Source organism: Eriocheir sinensis, unplaced genomic scaffold, assembly GCF_024679095.1.
Source record: "Eriocheir sinensis breed Jianghai 21 unplaced genomic scaffold, ASM2467909v1 Scaffold54, whole genome shotgun sequence".
NCBI lineage: Eukaryota > Metazoa > Arthropoda > Malacostraca > Decapoda > Varunidae > Eriocheir > Eriocheir sinensis.
The window spans coordinates 769,952-778,912 of NW_026111876.1; the positions used below are offsets into that span (position 1 = coordinate 769,952).

The window sequence follows — 8,961 nt, forward strand, 5'->3', positions numbered from 1 at the left end:
TCGAGCACACCAGCTACAAGCCTACAGGCTCTACAGCCTACAAGCCTCGAGCACACCAGCTTCAAGCAACTCTACAGGCGTCAAGCCTACAAGCCCCGAGCACACCCACAGGCCTACGCAGCCGATAGCGAGGGCCACAATCTACAAGCCGCTCCCCCGCTTCAAGCCAGCACTGCTACGTACCCTGCAAGCCACTCCACGATACGGCAGAGGTATTCACACCTGCAACGAGGAGGCACGGCCCGCTGACCTTTGGGACACCCTGCATGCACCTCGCTACACAGCTGGCGGCACCACCTAAGCTGCCGGGAGCATCGGCCCAAACCTCTTCCGGCAAACAGTCAGCAAGGGTACCCGCGGACATCTCCCGGTGACTGCAAGCTGTTCCCACTACCGTTTCTTGCAAGGCGTCTTCTCAAGAGGTTACACACCCAAGTCGTCTTGTCTGCCACCGCCGCCCATCTCTTACTATAACAAGGACGACGCGGCCATCATACGTCTGGCGGCAGTGTACCAGCTCCCAGCCGCGCACCGCGGCCGCTCATTTTGCTGGGTCAGCAGTTTTTCAACCTCCATTGCGAGTCCTCCGATGTCAGCCCATCCCTCACCTCTCACCGCCGCTGTGGCCGCGGCCGAGGTTTCCTGACGCGCCTACAACGACTGCACGTCACCCAGGGCATCACAGGCCGTCGCCCTCTCCACTACATCTGCTGATTAATCTTGGTATATGTGGATATTCCATTCTTGTCCAAATTTGCCGACTCGGCTCATTTTCATTATTATCCGTGCAGAGGCACGGTTTTTTTTATTTCTGTGTTCCTAACACTGTTCTTCAGTCATAATTGTGAGAGTAACGTTCATTCGCATACGATATTGATTCTTTCTTATTGTTTGCTAGCGAGTCTATTGAGTATAGTGTGAGTTCCCTGATCAAATTTAATCTTCATCAGTGTGCCCTGCCTCCGTTTTCTTTTCACCGCTCGAGAGAAAACGTGAGCTTCAATGGTATACTCACTTAACATACCACTTTGTTTATATAGTTATTCTTTCTATATATACCCATATCATTAGGGCATTCCATTATAGCCTTAACTTCTATTACGTCTATACAGGCACCTTGCTAGCCATTCTTTCTTACTTTTTAGGGTTTTCAATGCAAACTATTCATTCCTACACGTTCCGTTTATTGGTTCATATTTACAGCTATCAACATATGCTCCTATTTTGTAAATGATTTACACCATAGTATGAACAAAGACACTCGCTAAACTCGGCGACACCTTTAACCAGTTGGCTCGTCCTTCAAGTGAAGAGGGACTGGAACACGATACCACAACCGGTGAATTTACTAAGGTAATCTTATGTTCAGGCACTCATTATTTATCAATTACAGGCCGCAGAATTCGTTCACCCCCGGGTTCGTCTGCATACTTACAACCCACTCAAGGTTCAAGGACACCCTCACCAGCATCCCCTCGCACCAGCCGCAGTATTACAGGCTCAAAGTAAGGTCTCTCTCACCTGTAGTTTTTGCAAACAATCAGGACATTCTGAACATTCTTGTTTCGCGAAACGTAGGGAATCAACACATTCGAGACGGGGCTCAGATAGGAGGTCAGGAGGTTACAGGGGCGGGCATCATTCATCACACAGGAACCCTAGGCCAAACCATCAGCGGAAGCCTGCCTTCTGCCATATCCATGGGAATTGTTTTCATGATTCAGACAGTTGTTCTGCAATACAAAAGGCCAAGGAGGAACAGAGGTACAAGTCCTCAGCGGACAGTAAACCACACTCCTCTTCTCAGAATAAAAATAAATGACTTCGTGACAGCCCCGAGGCGTACATCCAAGTGTCCCTTAAGGAAAATACTAATTGGGAGCAACTTGACTCCGTCATTGCCGCCTTGGGACGGACAAGCATAATTGCCCTCCCTTGCAAGGTGGGCAACACTTCACTCACCTTAGCGGTTGACTCAGGTGCCACAGTCAATGTCATATCCGACTCCGCTTACAGGTCACTGACACGACAAGCGAGTGGGGAAAATTTGGCCGCTCCAAGAGAACGGCCTGACTGTGGTAGGCGTGACGGGCACCACTTTGGGAATCCTTGGGCGAGTACCGCTAACAGTCAGCTTACATGAAAAAGTATGTCCCTTTCGAGATTTCTTTTATGTCTCTAGCAGGTTTGCTTTACCTGTGGATGGGATCTTAGGATTAAACGCCATGAAAAACCTGCACATAACCATAAACCCTGAAAACAACGCGATCGTGTATCAAGGCCAACGCATACAGGGGATGGTCAATCCATCACCTCTGTCAACTGTAATCTCACCCTCAGAGGTGGAAAATGACCAACCCACCACAGACTCAGGGGCTGCCACCGCCCAAGTGTCCCTCTACGGTCAAACCACACGAAACCATTGCAGACTTGTGGCGGACAGTAACGGCAGTCGTAGAAGGTCCTCATATAGTTCCGGATCGTGCTGCAAAACTTGTTAAAACCGTTTGCCTAACGCCCTCCGGCGGGCAGTGATGTGTATCGACGGAGTTCCTCACGTACACCGCGTGACGGTGGAGGTAACTTTTGCAACAGTCCAGGAGGGAGGTTTTGCAGAGGCATTGGTAATAAACACGTCTGGATCCCCTCTATCCTTAAAACACGGTGTTCGATTATGCCAGTGTCTAGTGTATGGGAGAAATGTCGCCCCGGAACCAGCTGAATACTTTTCAGCCCAAGTCTCAGGCATAACCTCGGCGTGTCAGGCTTCTCCCGAACAAGACACAGCTAATTTAGAGGCGTTCCTAAAAGTTGCACACTATTCCGAAATTAAGCCAACCTTAGTCCAGCTTCTGGAACATTATCGGGGGGCGCTTGCTCTACCAGGCGAGCCGCTTGGAGTTACGCAGTGTGCTGAACACCACATTAAGTTAAAACCCAATACAAATCCTGTATATATCAATGCGTACAAGCTCCCCCACAGTCAGAGGGAGGGGGTGCAACAACTTATCTATGAAATGTTAGAAACAGGTGTCATCAAAGAATAGAATTAAACGTGGAATTCGCCCTTGTTCCTGGTTCCAAAGAAAGACGGCTCTTATCGTCCTGTGATTGATTTCCGGCGTGTGAACACCGCGACCGTGGATGATCATTTTCCGCTTCCCGTTCTTAGAGATCTTCTGATGTGTCTCGGTAGAGGAAATAAAGTCTTTACGAGTCTTGATCTGGTCAGTGGCTACTGGCAACTGCCCATGGCCCCCGAGTCACGTGAAATAACGGCTTTCAGCACGCCTCATGGCCACTATGAGTGGACGAGGATGCCGTTCGGGCTCAAAGGAGCTCCCTTGACTTTCCAAAGGACAATGAACAGTATTTTTGGTGACTTGCTGGGCAACTCTGTCTATGTGTATTTAGACGACATCATCATAGCAAGTAAAGACGTGCATGCACACATGGAAACACTAAAAGCAGTCCTACACAGACTTCAAGAGGTCGGATTAAAGCTCAAAATCACCAAATGTGAATTTTTAAAGCCTCGGATCAAGTTCTTGGGGCATGTCGTGGACGAATTCGGCATCCATACAGTGGACGACAAAATAAAGGCTATTGCCGAGTTCCCTCAGCCTACGTCTTCGGACAGGGTACGGTCTTTCTTGGGTGTCGCAGGTTATTACAGGCCTTTCATTAAGGACTTCGCAGCTCGCGCGAGTCCCCTAACCCATCTTTTAAAGAAAGACGTACCATTTCAGTGGCTCCCAGCTCAACAAACGAGTTTTGAGGATTTAAAGAAAGCGCTTACACAGGCGCCGGTCCTTGTCTTTCCGGATTTCAAGGACCCCTTTCAGCTTTTTACCGACGCTTCGGCTAGTGGAGTAGGAGCCGCTCTGATGCAAACAGATAAGTCCGGCAAAAAAGCATGTGATAGCGTTCGCCAGTCGAGTACTTACAGCTCCGGAAAAGAACTATTCTGTTACCCACCTAAAGGCTCTTGCCATTGTGTGGGCTCTGAAGCATTTTCGAGACATAGTGATGGGGTACAAAATTGTGGTGTATACGGACCACGCGGCCATAACTGATCTTTTCAAGGGAAAAAACCTACACGGTCGTCTGGCAAGATGGTTCTTAACGATCAACATATAATCCGGAGATAAAATACATCACCGGAAAACAAATGTGGTCGCAGATGCCTTATCTCGGAATATTCCGATAGGCGCGATTACCACCCCAGAGGTCATCCACAACTTCACTTCACCTGAGCTACACACTGCTCAGCGAGACCACCCTGTGTGGAAGGGATTAATTTACGCCCAATCAAACCTTCCTGAATTGCCAGTTCCCTTTTCACAATTCTTCCTATCAGAGGACAACCTCCTTTGTAGGTCATGGCCAACCAAACCGGTACCTTTAGAACAACTGGTCATCCCAGACAAATACGTCCCCGTGACGCTTTAAGCTGGTCCATGACACACCCATTGCGGGTCACCCAGGAAGAGACAAGACGCTATCTGTCACCAGACGAAAATTCTACTGGCCCACATTACGGGTTGATGTAGAAAAACATGTCGCACATTGCGTCGTTTGTGCTAAGCACAAGGGATCCGTCAAAGGGCCAGCACCTATGTTGCAATACCCAGTACCAGAGGCGCCATGGGATGTTGTTAATATAGACTTATTACTGCTCCCCCAGAGCCAACATGGCTCGCGCTACTTATTGGTGTACGTCGACCAGTTCTCTAGGTTTCTAGTTCTAGCGCCTCTCAAGGACAAGACAGCCACACGCGTGGCTCATGCCCTCGTGACTCACGTGTTGTGTCCACATTCGTCTCCTCGAATTCTTTTGAGTGACAATGGCACCGAGTTTAGGAACTCAGTATTGAGCGAAATATGCGCTCAGTTTAACATCACGCAATCCTTCATCACAGCTTACCACCCAGCTGCTAATGGGTTGGCGGAGAGGGCTAAAAGGAAAATGTTACAGGTCCTCAGGCCTATCGTGAACGATCTCCACGATAATTGGGAGGATTGGCTATCGCATATAGCCGCTTCCATAAATACGTCGGTAAACGACTCTACAGGGAAGTCTCCCTACTACATCTTGTATGGGGTGGAGAAACGTCTTCCGTACGACTTCCTAACAACCCCACAGCAACCTCTCTACAACATTGATAGGTACGCACAACAGCAGATGCATATGTTTTCCAAGATACACTCAGAAGTTAGGTGTACGTTAAAAGCTACGAAGGTTGAAATGATGTCAAAACAACACAAACAGGCCGTCCCGGTGAATTTCAAAGAGGGTGACACAGTCATGATTAAGCAAGCTGTAAGGAGTTCGAAACTGGGGGCTAAATTTGTGGGTCCTTACCGAGTTGTTCGGAATGTCAGGGGTAATCGGTTCGAGGTTCTCGAGTCGAATAGTGGAGTCAGTCTAGAAGTTCACAGTGATCGTCTGAAAGTAATTCCCTCACCTTTGGACCTTGATATTGGTACTTCCCCCTCAGAGTCAAATGTTCAACAAGATAATCCCAACACCCATAGCTATAACTTGAGACCACGGGTTTAAATACTTCATTCCCACCGCTTTCAGATCATGATGTTGCGTTTTCTGACCATCTTGTTGTCCCTCGGCTCCCTGCTTGCAACAACACCCATCCACCTGAAGCCTGGTGCCCTCACGGCACACATAGGAGAGGTCTTCCTCATAGAAGATGTGCTCCTCGTAAAATATCCATATACTTCCTTGACCAACACCACGGACACACTCAGGATAGTCTCAGAAAAACTACTCGGCATGGCAGACGCCATACGGGCTACCAAGACTAGGGAATCAAAGGCACCTTCTAGTACCAACTCTCTGACTCTTTTTCAACTACTGGAGGATAGGATTCTGTTCTTACGGGGAAAGGTTGATGAGGTAAACATGGATTATAGTTCTCACCAGTTCACTCGGGTAAAGAGGGGTTGCTCAACATCGTTGGGTCCGCCTCAAAGTTCCTCTTCGGTACGGCGACCGACGGGGACGTTCGCGATTTGCGGGACCACTACGCTCATGTACTTTCCTTTGCTGCTCGAAATCGCAGGGTGATCAACGCCAATTGTAGGAAACTTGCGCAATTGCATACTAACATTGCGGTACTGCTAGAGCAGACAAATAAGATGGTAGAGGTTATCAACATAGTTGTCAAACAGATCGACCAGGTGAATCAGTTTCTCCTCCTAGATCAGGCCTTGCATGTATTGGAAAACGTCATTAACTCCGTCGCAACGGCAAATCAGCAGGTTATTAGCAACGTGGTTGACGCAGCGCACGGTAGAGTCACACCTGCCTTGTTCCCTCTACACGATTTGAGGACGACTGTCCAGATCAGGTATCAAAATGATAGCCTAACACCTTTATTCACCCGGACGCGGGTCAATATTTTACTTGATTGAGTCCAGCCTCACCCATGTTCCGTTTCAGACGGCGGACGTGTTTGAGGCACACGAAATTGTCCCGTTCCCTTTTTCTGCAAAGGACAGTGTGTTGGCCCTGGACACGTCCCCGTCTCTTGTTCTAATCGCGAAGGATTTCGCTCTGTATTCAACGGGTAGCTACTCACTCTTGCAGTATTACAAGGAGACAGTCTTCAGGCGATTCTATTGCTCTGCGTCTCTCTTTGCCTTCCTTCCAGTTCGGGGAGGGGTATGCGAGATCGCCCTCACCCGCGTGAACGCGTCTGACGCTCTTTCCCTGTGCCCCTACAAGCAGCTACCACCAACGCCTGGTTTCCATAAGAACTTTCAGGGTCTGCATTATTTTTATTTCCCTCAGTCATTCTATGTATCGGTCATCTGCCCGTTGGGTACCACTTATCAACGGGTTACTGGTCACTATGCCATAGCGGAAGCATGCTATATCCGCTCCACTAACATAACTACGTACCCGTCCCTGATCCGTCTGGTTTTCACGGCCAATATTTCCCATCGAGTGTTTCCTCTACGGTCTCTCGATGACATTCATTTCTCCAGCATCTCGTGTGTGACTAATTCCCTTAATGCATTGTCTTTCGCGAACAAACAGAGTTTGCGGAAACCCTGGAGGAAACGCTGCCTGATTATTTGCATCTCCCTACCTGTACCCTGGATTTTTTGTACCAATGTTTCTGATGTTCGTCAGTCTCGTCGTCATGTGCTACCTTATTAGGAGAAACTCTGTCCTGCACGATTATTTGGTTGTGCAGACGCGGCGACTGGATGCCGGGAGGCCACTGGCAAGAGTAGTTTTCCTTTTCTCAGACAAGTCAGGGGACAGAAACCTGGCTGCTCCTATACTTAACATTGTGCTGTGTTTCACTACTGTATTTTTTTGGGAGCTAGATCAACGTTTCATTGTCTGTAACTATGCCAGTTGATAGTTTCTTTTACATGTGTCCTTATATTTATCTTTTGAGAGGTTTCTTATGTTTCATGTCACACACGTTGTGGTTTCCCTCTCCCTATTTATATTATATTTCCACATCTGTTCTTACATAGCCAGTGTTTTAATATAATTGTATCATGGGCAGTCTGCTTGACAAACTCCCGCTATGTATGTTCATGGTACCTAGACTGCTATTTCGATTTTTATATATCGCGAGGTCGCGATCACTGGTAGGTGACCGAGCAGTGTTATAGTAGGATATCAATGTATTATTATTATTTAATATCACCACGAATTAGGCATACAATTGTCAATGGAAAAACCCCACGACAGATAGATCACGCCACCTTATATTTGTTTACCGTCTCAGTTTTGTATACTTAGCACTCCGATGGTGCGTGGAGGTCACCTTGACATACGTGACCAATTGTAACAATTATTTTCCAACCTGTAACTCGCGACTCCTTCACGAGAGTCCGACTGACACACAACGACAGTCGCTCTCGCTCCGTCGCTTCTTGTACATAAAGGCTACGAATATAATTCGCCTTAAGGAAGCTGAAGTCTTAATCAACACCCTTTAAACGCCCCCCGACAAGCCCGTTACACTCTTCGTTGGACCCGTTCCAACTTTTCTATGTCTTTTCTGTAGTAGGGAGACCAAAACTGGACACAGTACTCTAGACGGGTCGAACCAACGAATTATACAGTTTTAATATTACTTTTTTCCGATTTATTATTAAAGACTCGTCCGATGAAACCAACCAATTTGTTTGCAGTTTTAACTACCTCTGAACAATGCTGACCGGGCTTTAAATCGCTTGATATAGTGATTCCAAGATCCTTTTCTTTACTTACTGCAGAAAGTTGTTGGCCATTCATTACGTACCGAACGCGATTGTTATTTTTTCCGATGTGCAACACTTTACATTTCTCAACGTTAAATTTCATTTGCCATTGATTGGCCCAACGTGCAAGTCGATCTATATCTGATTGTAAAGCTTCTTCGTCGAGTATCGCAGTTACTTTACTAGCAATTTTTGTCATCAGCAAATTTTGATACTTTGCAAGTGAGCCCATCATCGATATCATTAACATAAATTAAGAAGAGCATGGGGCCAAGCACTGATCCTTGAGGTACGCCGCTTTTGACATCGAGCCAGTTAGATGTAACACCGTTTAGAACTACTCTCTGTTTCCGCTCAGAGAGCCAGTCCGCAAGCCAATTGTGAATGTTACCGAGATACCGTGCGCCAGTAGTTTGCTGAGCAATCGTTGGTGGGGTACCTTATCAAATGCCTTTTGAAAATCCAGATATATGATATCTACTGATCTGCTTTCATCGAACACCTCAAAAATATAGTGAACAAAATCAAGTAAGTTAGTCAAACACGAACGTTTACTACAGAAGCCATGTTGCGAATTATTTATTATATTATTTTCTTCGAAGAATTTCACCATATTGTCGCGAATGATAGTCTCCATTAACTTACAAACAATAGATGTCAGGCTAATTGGTCGATAGTTTCCTGGATGAGACTTGTCCCCCTTTTTGAAAATTG

At 47.0% G+C, this 8,961-nt stretch overlaps 1 long non-coding RNA gene across 1 annotated transcript; it reads left to right on the forward strand.

Moving 5' to 3' along the window:
• The first annotated feature begins 314 nt into the window (after positions 1–314).
• On the forward strand, positions 315–5,912 carry LOC126993004 (uncharacterized). Its single transcript, XR_007747242.1, has 3 exons — positions 315–723; positions 1,394–1,505; positions 5,588–5,912. It is a non-coding gene; the product is annotated as an uncharacterized LOC126993004 (long non-coding RNA).
• Positions 5,913–8,961: the final 3,049 nt, after the last annotated feature.